Raw genomic sequence first — 14,316 nt, 5'->3', positions numbered from 1 at the left:
AAACGTTGTAGACTCAAAATTTTTGCTGTATTTAGTGTATTCTAGCATCCTGAAGATGATTCCAGCATTAATTTCATTGTGCTTATGCTCATTTTGAAGATTTTGACATTTTCACCTTAAGTGTACAATCAGGGGCTGAAAACGCGTTTAAAGCAATAAAAAGTTCATTTTGGCTCTCACACCTAAACTAAACGTTGTAGACTCAAAATTTTTGCTGTATTTAGTGTATTCTAGCATCCTGAAGATGATTCCAGCATTAATTTCATTGTGCTTATGCTCATTTTTAAGATTTTGACATTTTCACCTAAAGTGCACAATCAGGCTGAAAACGCATTTAAAGCAATAAAAAGTTCATTTTGGCTCTCACACCTAAACTAAACGTTGTAGACTCAAAATTTTTGCTGTATTTAGTGTATTCTAGCATCCTGAAGATGATTCCAGCATTAATTTCATTGTGCTTATGCTCATTTTGAAGATTTTGACATTTTCACCTTAAGTGTACAATCAGGGGCTGAAAATGCGTTTAAAGCAATAAAAAGTTCATTTTGGCTCTCACACCTCAACTAAACGTTGTAGACTCAAAATTTTTGCTGTATTTAGTGTATTCTAGCATCCTGAAGATGATTCCAGCATTAATTTCATCGTGCTTATGCTCATTTTGAAGATTTTGACATTTTAACCTAAAGTGCACAATCAGGCTGAAAACGCATTTAAAGCAATAAAAAGTTCATTTTGGCTCACACACCTAAAATAAACGTTGTAGACTCAAAAATTTTGCTGTATTCAGTGTATTCTAGCATCCTGAAGATGATTCCAGCATTAATTTCATTGTGCTTATGCTCATTTTGAAGATTTTGACATTTTCACCTTAAGTGTACAATCAGGGGCTGAAAACGCGTTTAAAGCAATAAAAAGTTCATTTCTGCTGTCATACCTAAACTAAACGTTGTAGACTCAAAATTTTTGCTGTATTTAGTGTATTCTAGCATCCTGAAGATGATTCCAGCATTAATTTCATTGTGCTTATGCTCATTTTTAAGATTTTGACATTTTCAACTAAAGTGCACAATCAGGCTGAAAACGCATTTAAAGCAATAAAAAGTTCATTTTGGCTCTCACACCTAAACTAAACGTTGTAGACTCAAATTTTTTGCTGTATTTAGTGTATTTTAGCATCCTGAAGATGATTCCAGCATTAATTTCATTGTGCTTATGCTCATTTTTAAGATTTTGACATTTTCACCTTAAGTGTTCAATCAGGGGCTGAAAACGCGTTTAAAGCAATAAAAAGTTCATTTTGACTCTCACACCTAAACTAAACGTTGTAGACTCAAAATTTTTGCTGTATTCAGTGTATTCTAGCATCCTGAAGATGATTCCAGCATTAATTTCATCGTGCTTATGCTCATTTTGAAGATTTTGACATTTTCACCTAAAGTGCACAATCAGGCTGAAAACGCATTTAAAGGAATAAAAAGTTCATTTTGGCTCACACACCTAAAATAAACGTTGTAGACTCAAATTTTTGCTGTATTTAGTGTATTCTAGCATCCTGAAGATGATTCCAGCATTAATTTCATTGTCCTTATGCTCATTTTGAAGATTTTGACATTTTCACCTTAAGTGTACAATCAGGGGCTGAAAACGCGTTTAAAGCAATAAAAAGTTCATTTTGGCTCTCACACCTAAACTAAACGTTGCAGACTCAAAATTTTTGCTGTATTCAGTGTATTCTAGCATCCTGAAGATGATTCCAGCATTAATTTCATCGTGCTTATGCTCATTTTGAAGATTTTGACATTTTCACCTAAAGTGCACAATCAGGCTGAAAACGCATTTAAAGCAATAAAAAGTTCATTTTGGCTCACACACCTAAAATAAACTTTGTAGACTCAAAATTTTTGCTGTATTTAGTGTATTCTAGAATCCTGAAGATGATTCCAGCATTAATTTCATTGTGCTTATGCTCATTTTGAAGATTTTGACATTTTCACCTTAAGTGTACAATCAGGGGCTGAAAACGCGTTTAAAGCAATAAAAGTTCATTTTGGCTCACACACCTAAAATAAACTTTGTAGACTCAAAATTTTTGCTGTATTTAGTGTATTCTAGAATCCTGAAGATGATTCCAGCATTAATTTCATTGTGCTTATGCTCATTTTGAAGATTTTGACATTTTCACCTTAAGTGTACAATCAGGGGCTGAAAACGCGTTTAAAGCAATAAAAGTTCATTTTGGCTCTCACACCTAAACTAAACGTTGTAGACTCAAAATTTTTGCTGTATTTATTGTATTCTAGCATCCTGAAGATGATTCCAGCATTAATTTCATTGTGCCTATGCTCATTTTTAAGATTTTGACATTTTCACCTAAAGTGCACAATCAGGCTGAAAACGCATTTAAAGCAATAAAAAGTTCATTTTGGCTCTCACACCTAAACTAAACGTTGTAGACTCAAAATTTTTGTTGTATTCAGTGTATTCTAGCATCCTGAAGATGATTCCAGCATTAATTTCATCGTGCTTATGCTCATTTTGAAGATTTTGACATTTTCACCTTAAGTGTACAATCAGGGGCTGAAAACGCGTTTAAAGCAATAAAAAGTTCATTTTGGCTCTCACACCTAAACTAAACATTGTAGACTCAAAATTTTTGCTGTATTTAGTGTATTCTAGCATCCTGAAGATGATTCCAGCATTAATTTCATCGTGCTTATGCTCATTTTGAAGATTTTGACATTTTAACCTAAAGTGCACAATCAGGCTGAAAACGCATTTAAAGCAATAAAAAGTTCATTTTGGCTTACACACCTAAAATAAACGTTGTAGACTCAAAATGTTTGCTGTATTCAGTGTATTCTAGCATCCTGAAGATGATTCCAGCATTAATTTCATTGTGCTTATGCTCATTTTGAAGATTTTGACATTTTCACCTTAAGTGTACAATCAGGGGCTGAAAACGCGTTTAAAGCAATAAAAAGTTCATTTTGGCTCTCACACCTAAACTAAACGTTGTAGATTCAAAATTTTTGCTGTATTTAGTGTATTCTAGCATCCTGAAGATGATTCCAGCATTAATTTCATTGTGCTTATGCTCATTTTTAAGATTTTGACATTTTCACCTAAAGTGCACAATCAGGCTGAAAACGCATTTAAAGCAATAAAAAGTTCATTTTGGCTCTCACACCTAAACTAAACGTTGTAGACTCAAAATTTTTGCTGTATATAGTGTATTCTAGCATCCTGAAGATGATTCCAGCATTAATTTCATTGTGCTTATGCTCATTTTTAAGATTTTGACATTTTCACCTTAAGTGTACAATCAGGGGCTGAAAACGCGTTTAAAGCAATAAAAAGTTCATTTTGGCTCTCACACCTAAACTAAACGTTGTAGACTCAAAATTTTTGCTGTATTTAGTGTATTCTAGCATCCTGAAAAAGATTCCAGCATTAATTTCATCGTGCTTATGCTCATTTTGAAGATTTTGACATTTTAACCTAAAGTGCACAATCAGGCTGAAAACGCATTTAAAGCAATAAAAAGTTCATTTTGGCTCACACACCTAAAATAAACGTTGTAGACTCAAAATTTTTGCTGTATTCAGTGTATTCTAGCATCCTGAAGATGATTCCAGCATTAATTTCATTGTGCTTATGCTCATTTTTAAGATTTTGACATTTTCACCTTAAGTGTACAATCAGGGGCTGAAAACGCGTTTAAAGCAATAAAAAGTTCATTTTGGCTCTCACACCTAAACTAAACGTTGTAGACTCAAAATTTTTGCTGTATTTAGTGTATTCTAGCATCCTGAAGATGATTCCAGCATTAATTTCATTGTGCTTATGCTCATTTTTAAGATTTTGACATTTTCACCTAAAGTGCACAATCAGGCTGAAAACGCATTTAAAGCAATAAAAAGTTCATTTTGGCTCTCACACCTAAACTAAACGTTGTAGACTCAAAATTTTTGCTGTATTTAGTGTATTCTAGCATCCTGAAGATGATTCCAGCATTAATTTCATTGTGCTTATGCTCATTTTGAAGATTTTGACATTTTCACCTTAAGTGTACAATCAGGGGCTGAAAACGCGTTTAAAGCAATAAAAAGTTCATTTTGGCTCTCACACCTAAACTAAACGTTGTAGACGCAAATTTTTTGCTGTATTTAGTGTATTCTAGCATCCTGAAGATGATTCCAGCATTAATTTCATTGTGCTTATGCTCATTTTTAAGATTTTGACATTTTCACCTAAAGTGCACAATCAGGCTGAAAACGCATTTAAAGCAATAAAAAGTTCATTTTGGCTCTCACACCTAAACTAAACGTTGTAGACTCAAAATTTTTGCTGTATTTAGTGTATTTTAGCATCCTGAAGATGATTCCAGCATTAATTTCATTGAGCTTATGCTCATTTTTAAGATTTTGACATTTTCACCTTAAGTGTACAATCAGGGGCTGAAAACGCGTTTAAAGCAATAAAAAGTTCATTTTGGCTTTCACACCTAAAATAAACGTTGTAGACTCAAAATTTTTGCTGTATTTAGTGTATTCTAGCATCCTGAAGATGATTCCAGCATTAATTTCATTGTGCTTATGCTCATTTTGAAGATTTTGACATTTTCACCTTAAGTGTACAATCAGGGGCTGAAAACGCGTTTAAAGCAATAAAAAGTTCATTTTGGCTTTCACACCTAAACTAAACGTTGTAGACTCAAAAATTTTGCTGTATTTATTGTATTCTAGCATCCTAAAGATGATTCCAGCATTAATTTCATTGTGCTTATGCTCATTTTTAAGATTTTGACATTTTCACCTAAAGTGCACATTCAGGCTGAAAACGCATTTAAAGCAATAAAAAGTTCATTTTGGCTCTCACACCTAAACTAAACGTTGTAGACTCAAAATTTTTGCTGTATTTAGTGTATTTTAGCATCCTGAAGATGATTCCAGCATTAATTTCATTGTGCTTATGCTCATTTTTAAGATTTTGACATTTTCACCTTAAGTGTACAATCAGGGGCTGAAAACGCGTTTAAAGCAATAAAAAGTTCATTTTGGCTCTCACACCTAAACTAAACGTTGTAGACTCAAAATTTTTGCTGTATTTAGTGTATTCTAGCATCCTGAAAAAGATTCCAGCATTAATTTCATCGTGCTTATGCTCATTTTGAAGATTTTGACATTTTAACCTAAAGTGCACAATCAGGCTGAAAACGCATTTAAAGCAATAAAAAGTTCATTTTGGCTCACACACCTAAAATAAACGTTGTAGACTCAAAATTTTTGCTGTATTCAGTGTATTCTAGCATCCTGAAGATGATTCCAGCATTAATTTCATTGTGCTTATGCTCATTTTGAAGATTTTGACATTTTCACCTTAAGTGTACAATCAGGGGCTGAAAACGCGTTTAAAGCAATAAAAAGTTCATTTTGGCTCTCACACCTAAACTAAACGTTGTAGACTCAAAATTTTTGCTGTATTTAGTGTATTCTAGCATCCTGAAGATGATTCCAGCATTAATTTCATTGTGCTTATGCTCATTTTTAAGATTTTGACATTTTCACCTAAAGTGCACAATCAGGCTGAAAACGCATTTAAAGCAATAAAAAGTTCATTTTGGCTCTCACACCTAAACTAAACGTTGTAGACTCAAAATTTTTGATGTATTTAGTGTATTCTAGCATCCTGAAGATGATTCCAGCATTAATTTCATTGTGCTTATGCTCATTTTGAAGATTTTGACATTTTCACCTTAAGTGTACAATCAGGGGCTGAAAACGCGTTTAAAGCAATAAAAAGTTCATTTTGGCTTTCACACCTAAACTAAACGTTGTAGACGCAAATTTTTTGCTGTATTTAGTGTATTCTAGCATCCTGAAGATGATTCCAGCATTAATTTCATTGTGCTTATGCTCATTTTTAAGATTTTGACATTTTCACCTAAAGTGCACAATCAGGCTGAAAACGCATTTAAAGCAATAAAAAGTTCATTTTGGCTCTCACACCTAAACTAAACGTTGTAGACTCAAAATTTTTGCTGTATTTAGTGTATTTTAGCATCCTGAAGATGATTCCAGCATTAATTTCATTGTGCTTATGCTCATTTTTAAGATTTTGACATTTTCACCTTAAGTGTACAATCAGGGGCTGAAAACGCGTTTAAAGCAATAAAAAGTTCATTTTGGCTCTCACACCTAAACTAAACGTTGTAGACTCAAAATTTTTGCTGTATTCAGTGTATTCTAGCATCCTGAAGATGATTCCAGCATTAATTCCATTGTGCTTATGCTCATTTTTAAGATTTTGACATTTTCACCTAAAGTGCACAATCAGGGGCTGAAAACGCGTTTAAAGCAATAAAAAGTTCATTTTGCCTCTCACACCTAAACTAAACGTTGTAGACTCAAATTTTTTGCTGTATTTAGTGTATTCTAGCATCCTGAAGATGATTCCAGCATTAATTTCATTGTGCTTATGCTCATTTTTAAGATTTTGATATTTTCACCTAAAGTGCACAATCAGGCTGAAAACGCATTTAAAGCAATAAAAAGTTCATTTTGGCTCTCACACCTAAAATAAACGTTGTAGACTCAAAATTTTTGCTGTATTTAGTGTATTCTAGCATCCTGAAGATGATTCCAGCATTAATTTCATTGTGCTTATGCTCATTTTGAAGATTTTGACATTTTCACCTTAAGTGTACAATCAGGGGCTGAAAACGCGTTTAAAGCAATAAAAAGTTCATTTTGGCATTCACAACTAAACTAAACGTTGTAGATTCAAAATTTTTGCTGTATTTAGTGTATTCTAGCATCCTGAAGATGATTCCAGCATTAATTTCATCGTGCTTATGCACATTTTGAAGATTTTGACATTTTAACCTAAAGTGCACAATCAGGCTGAAAACGCATTTAAAGCAATAAAAAGTTAATTTTGGCTCTCACACCTAAACTAAACGTTGTAGACTCAAAATTGTTGCTGTATTTAGTGTATTTTAGCATCCTGAAGATGATTCCAGCATTAATTTCATCGTGCTTATGCTCATTTTTAAGATTTTGACATTTTCACCTAAAGTGCACAATCAGGCTGAAAACGCGTTTAAAGCAATAAAAAGTTCATTTTGGCTCTCACACCTAAACTAAACGTTGTAGACTCAAAATTTTTGCTGTATTTAGTGTATTTTAGCATCCTGAAGATGATTCCAGCATTAATTTCATTGTGCTTATGCTCATTTTTAAGATTTTGACATTTTCACCTTAAGTGTACAATCAGGGGCTGAAAACGCGTTTAAAGCAATAAAAAGTTCATTTTGGCTCTCACACCTAAACTAAACGTTGTAGACTCAAAATTTTTGCTGTATTCAGTGTATTCTAGCATCCTGAAGATGATTCCAGCATTAATTCCATTGTGCTTATGCTCATTTTTAAGATTTTGACATTTTCACCTAAAGTGCACAATCAGGGGCTGAAAACGCGTTTAAAGCAATAAAAAGTTCATTTTGCCTCTCACACCTAAACTAAACGTTGTAGACTCAAAATTTTTGCTGTATTTAGTGTATTCTAGCATCCTGAAGATGATTCCAGCATTAATTTCATTGTGCTTATGCTCATTTTGAAGATTTTGACATTTTCACCTTAAGTGTACAATCAGGGGCTGAAAACGCGTTTAAAGCAATAAAAAGTTCATTTTGGCATTCACAACTAAACTAAACGTTGTAGATTCAAAATTTTTGCTGTATTTAGTGTATTCTAGCATCCTGAAGATGATTCCAGCATTAATTTCATCGTGCTTATGCACATTTTGAAGATTTTGACATTTTAACCTAAAGTGCACAATCAGGCTGAAAACGCATTTAAAGCAATAAAAAGTTAATTTTGGCTCTCACACCTAAACTAAACGTTGTAGACTCAAAATTGTTGCTGTATTTAGTGTATTTTAGCATCCTGAAGATGATTCCAGCATTAATTTCATTGTGCTTATGCTCATTTTTAAGATTTTGACATTTTCACCTTAAGTGTACAATCAGGGGCTGAAAACGCGTTTAAAGCAATAAAAAGTTCATTTTGGCTCTCACACCTAAACTAAACGTTGTAGACTCAAAATTTTTGCTGTATTCAGTGTATTCTAGCATCCTGAAGATGATTCCAGCATTAATTTCATTGTGCTTATGCTCATTTTTAAGATTTTGACATTTTCACCTAAAGTGCACAATCAGGCTGAAAACGCATTTAAAGCAATAAAAAGTTCATTTTGGCTCTCACACCTAAACTAAACGTTGTAGACTCAAAATTTTTGCTGTATTTAGTGTATTCTAGCATCCTGAAGATGATTCCAGCATTAATTTCATTGTGCTTATGCTCATTTTGAAGATTTTGACATTTTCACCTTAAGTGTACAATCAGGGGCTGAAAACGCGTTTAAAGCAATAAAAAGTTCATTTTGGCTCTCACACCTAAACTAAACGTTGTAGACTCAAAATTTTTGCTGTATTCAGTGTATTCTAGCATCCTGAAGATGATTCCAGCATTAATTTCATCGTGCTTATGCACATTTTGAAGATTTTGACATTTTAACCTAAAGTGCACAATCAGGCTGAAAACGCATTTAAAGCAATAAAAAGTTAATTTTGGCTCTCACACCTAAACTAAACGTTGTAGACTCAAAATTGTTGCTGTATTTAGTGTATTTTAGCATCCTGAAGATGATTCCAGCATTAATTTCATTGTGCTTATGCTCATTTTTAAGATTTTGACATTTTCACCTTAAGTGTACAATCAGGGGCTGAAAACGCGTTTAAAGCAATAAAAAGTTCATTTTGGCTCTCACACCTAAACTAAACGTTGTAGACTCAAAATTTTTGCTGTATTCAGTGTATTCTAGCATCCTGAAGATGATTCCAGCATTAATTTCATTGTGCTTATGCTCATTTTTAAGATTTTGACATTTTCACCTAAAGTGCACAATCAGGCTGAAAACGCATTTAAAGCAATAAAAAGTTCATTTTGACTCTCACACCTAAACTAAACGTTGTAGACTCAAAATTTTTGCTGTATTTAGTGTATTCTAGCATCCTGAAGATGATTCCAGCATTAATTTCATTGTGCTTATGCTCATTTTGAAGATTTTGACATTTTCACCTTAAGTGTACAATCAGGGGCTGAAAACGCGTTTAAAGCAATAAAAAGTTCATTTTGGCTCTCACACCTAAACTAAACGTTGTAGACTCAAAATTTTTGCTGTATTCAGTGTATTCTAGCATCCTGAAGATGATTCCAGCATTAATTTCATTGTGCTTATGCTCATTTTTAAGATTTTGACATTTTCACCTAAAGTGCACAATCAGGCTGAAAACGCATTTAAAGCAATAAAAAGTTCATTTTGGCTCTCACACCTAAACTAAACGTTGTAGACTCAAAATTTTTGCTGTATTTAGTGTATTCTAGCATCCTGAAGATGATTCCAGCATTAATTTCATTGTGCTTATGCTCATTTTGAAGATTTTGACATTTTCACCTTAAGTGTACAATCAGGGGCTGAAAACGCGTTTAAAGCAATAAAAAGTTCATTTTGGCTCTCACACCTAAACTAAACGTTGTAGACTCAAATTTTTTGCTGTATTTAGTGTATTCTAGCATCCTGAAGATGATTCCAGCATTAATTTCATTGTGCTTATGCTCATTTTTAAGATTTTGACATTTTCACCTTAAGTGCACAATCAGGCTGAAAACGCATTTAAAGCAATAAAAAGTTCATTTTGGCTCTCACACCTAAACTAAACGTTGTAGACTCAAAATTTTTGCTGTATTTAGTGTATTTTAGCATCCTGAAGATGATTCCAGCATTAATTTCATTGTGCTTATGCTCATTTTTAAGATTTTGACATTTTCACCTTAAGTGCACAATCAGGCTGAAAACGCATTTAAAGCAATAAAAAGTTCATTTTGGCTCTCACACCTAAACTAAACGTTGTAGACTCAAAATTTTTGCTGTATTTAGTGTATTCTAGCATCCTGAAGATGATTCCAGCATTAATTTCATTGTGCTTATGCTCATTTTGAAGATTTTGACATTTTCACCTTAAGTGTACAATCAGGGGCTGAAAACGCGTTTAAAGCAATAAAAAGTTCATTTTGGCTCTCACACCTAAACTAAACGTTGTAGACTCAAAATTTTTGCTGTATTCAGTGTATTCTAGCATCCTGAAGATGATTCCAGCATTAATTTCATTGTGCTTATGCTCATTTTTAAGATTTTGACATTTTCACCTAAAGTGCACAATCAGGCTGAAAACGCATTTAAAGCAATAAAACGTTCATTTTGGCTCTCACACCTAAACTAAACGTTGTAGACTCAAAATTTTTGCTGTATTTAGTGTATTTTAGCATCCTGAAGATGATTCCAGCATTAATTTCATTGTGCTTATGCTCATTTTTAAGATTTTGACATTTTCACCTTAAGTGTACAATCAGGGGCTGAAAACGCATTTAAAGCAATAAAAAGTTCATTTTGGCTCTCACACCTAAACTAAACGTTGTAGACTCAAAATTTTTGCTGTATTCAGTGTATTCTAGCATCCTGAAGATGATTCCAGCATTAATTTCACACCTAAACTAAACGTTGTAGACTCAAAATTTTTGCTGTATTTAGTGTATTCTAGCATCCTGAAGATGATTCCAGCATTAATTTCATCGTGCTTATGCTCATTTTGAAGATTTTGACATTTTAACCTAAAGTGCACAATCAGGCTGAAAACGCATTTAAAGCAATAAAAAGTTAATTTTGGCTCTCACACCTAAACTAAACGTTGTAGACTCAAAATTGTTGCTGTATTTAGTGTATTCTAGCATCCTGAAGATGATTCTAGCATTAATTTCATTGTGCTTATGCTCATTTTTAAGATTTTGACATTTTCACCTTAAGTGTACAATCAGGGGCTGAAAACGCGTTTGAAGCAATAAAAAGTTCATTTTGGCTCTCACACCTCAACTAAACGTTGTAGACTCAAAATTTTTGCTGTATTTAGTGTATTCTAGCATCCTGAAGATGATTCCAGCATTAATTTCATCGTGCTTATGCTCATTTTGAAGATTTTGACATTTTAACCTAAAGTGCACAATCAGGCTGAAAACGCATTTAAAGCAATAAAAAGTTCATTTTGGCTCACACACCTAAAATAAACGTTGTAGACTCAAAATTTTTGCTGTATTCAGTGTATTCTAGCATCCTGAAGATGATTTTAGCATTAATTTCATCGTGCTTATGCTCATTTTGAAGATTTTGACATTTTCACCTTAAGTGTACAATCAGGGGCTGAAAACGCGTTTAAAGCAATAAAAAGTTCATTTTGGCTCTCACACCTAAACTAAACATTGTAGACTCAAAATTTTTGCTGTATTTAGTGTATTCTAGCATCCTGAAGATGATTCCAGCATTAATTTCATCGTGCTTATGCTCATTTTGAAGATTTTGACATTTTAACCTAAAGTGCACAATCAGGCTGAAAACGCATTTAAAGCAATAAAAAGTTCATTTTGGCTTACACACCTAAAATAAACGTTGTAGACTCAAAATGTTTGCTGTATTCAGTGTATTCTAGCATCCTGAAGATGATTCCAGCATTAATTTCATTGTGCTTATGCTCATTTTGAAGATTTTGACATTTTCACCTTAAGTGTACAATCAGGGGCTGAAAACGCGTTTAAAGCAATAAAAAGTTCATTTTGGCTCTCACACCTAAACTAAACGTTGTAGATTCAAAATTTTTGCTGTATTTAGTGTATTCTAGCATCCTGAAGATGATTCCAGCATTAATTTCATTGTGCTTATGCTCATTTTTAAGATTTTGACATTTTCACCTAAAGTGCACAATCAGGCTGAAAACGCATTTAAAGCAATAAAAAGTTCATTTTGGCTCTCACACCTAAACTAAACGTTGTAGACTCAAAATTTTTGCTGTATTTAGTGTATTCTAGCATCCTGAAGATGATTCCAGCATTAATTTCATTGTGCTTATGCTCATTTTGAAGATTTTGACATTTTCACCTTAAGTGTACAATCAGGGGCTGAAAACGCGTTTAAAGCAATAAAAAGTTCATTTTGGCTCTCACACCTAAACTAAACGTTGTAGACGCAAATTTTTTGCTGTATTTAGTGTATTCTAGCATCCTGAAGATGATTCCAGCATTAATTTCATTGTGCTTATGCTCATTTTTAAGATTTTGACATTTTCACCTAAAGTGCACAATCAGGCTGAAAACGCATTTAAAGCAATAAAAAGTTCATTTTGGCTCTCACACCTAAACTAAACGTTGTAGACTCAAAATTTTTGCTGTATTTAGTGTATTTTAGCATCCTGAAGATGATTCCAGCATTAATTTCATTGTGCTTATGCTCATTTTTAAGATTTTGACATTTTCACCTTAAGTGTACAATCAGGGGCTGAAAACGCGTTTAAAGCAATAAAAAGTTCATTTTGGCTCTCACACCTAAACTAAACGTTGTAGACTCAAAATTTTTGCTGTATTCAGTGTATTCTAGCATCCTGAAGATGATTCCAGCATTAATTTCATTGTGCTTATGCTCATTTTTAAGATTTTGATATTTTCACCTAAAGTGCACAATCAGGCTGAAAACGCATTTAAAGCAATAAAAAGTTCATTTTGGCTCTCACACCTAAAATAAACGTTGTAGACTCAAAATTTTTGCTGTATTTAGTGTATTCTAGCATCCTGAAGATGATTCCAGCATTAATTTCATTGTGCTTATGCTCATTTTGAAGATTTTGACATTTTCACCTTAAGTGTACAATCAGGGGCTGAAAACGCGTTTAAAGCAATAAAAAGTTCATTTTGGCTTTCACACCTAAACTAAACGTTGTAGACTCAAAATTTTTGCTGTATTTAGTGTATTCTAGCATCCTGAAGATGATTCCAGCATTAATTTCATTGTGCTTATGCTCATTTTTAAGATTTTGACATTTTCACCTAAAGTGCACAATCAGGCTGAAAACGCATTTAAAGCAATAAAAAGTTCATTTTGGCTCTCACACCTAAACTAAACGTTGTAGACTCAAAATTTTTGCTGTATTTAGTGTATTTTAGCATCCTGAAGATGATTCCAGCATTAATTTCATTGTGCTTATGCTCATTTTTAAGATTTTGACATTTTCACCTTAAGTGTACAATCAGGGGCTGAAAACGCGTTTAAAGCAATAAAAAGTTCATTTTGGCTCTCACACCTAAACTAAACGTTGTAGACTCAAAATTTTTGCTGTATTTAGTGTATTCTAGCATCCTGAAAAAGATTCCAGCATTAATTTCATCGTGCTTATGCTCATTTTGAAGATTTTGACATTTTAACCTAAAGTGCACAATCAGGCTGAAAACGCATTTAAAGCAATAAAAAGTTCATTTTGGCTCACACACCTAAAATAAACGTTGTAGACTCAAAATTTTTGCTGTATTCAGTGTATTCTAGCATCCTGAAGATGATTCCAGCATTAATTTCATTGTGCTTATGCTCATTTTTAAGATTTTGACATTTTCACCTTAAGTGTACAATCAGGGGCTGAAAACGCGTTTAAAGCAATAAAAAGTTCATTTTGGCTCTCACACCTAAACTAAACGTTGTAGACTCAAAATTTTTGCTGTATTTAGTGTATTCTAGCATCCTGAAGATGATTCCAGCATTAATTTCATTGTGCTTATGCTCATTTTTAAGATTTTGACATTTTCACCTAAAGTGCACAATCAGGCTGAAAACGCATTTAAAGCAATAAAAAGTTCATTTTGGCTCTCACACCTAAACTAAACGTTGTAGACTCAAAATTTTTGCTGTATTTAGTGTATTCTAGCATCCTGAAGATGATTCCAGCATTAATTTCATTGTGCTTATGCTCATTTTGAAGATTTTGACATTTTCACCTTAAGTGTACAATCAGGGGCTGAAAACGCGTTTAAAGCAATAAAAAGTTCATTTTGGCTCTCACACCTAAACTAAACGTTGTAGACGCAAATTTTTTGCTGTATTTAGTGTATTCTAGCATCCTGAAGATGATTCCAGCATTAATTTCATTGTGCTTATGCTCATTTTTAAGATTTTGACATTTTCACCTAAAGTGCACAATCAGGCTGAAAACGCATTTAAAGCAATAAAAAGTTCATTTTGGCTCTCACACCTAAACTAAACGTTGTAGACTCAAAATTTTTGCTGTATTTAGTGTATTTTAGCATCCTGAAGATGATTCCAGCATTAATTTCATTGAGCTTATGCTCATTTTTAAGATTTTGACATTTTCACCTTAAGTGTACAATC

Source organism: Vanacampus margaritifer, chromosome 16 (assembly GCF_051991255.1).
Source record: "Vanacampus margaritifer isolate UIUO_Vmar chromosome 16, RoL_Vmar_1.0, whole genome shotgun sequence".
NCBI classification, from domain to species: Eukaryota; Metazoa; Chordata; class Actinopteri; order Syngnathiformes; family Syngnathidae; genus Vanacampus; species Vanacampus margaritifer.
This window is presented reverse-complemented; position numbering follows the sequence as displayed.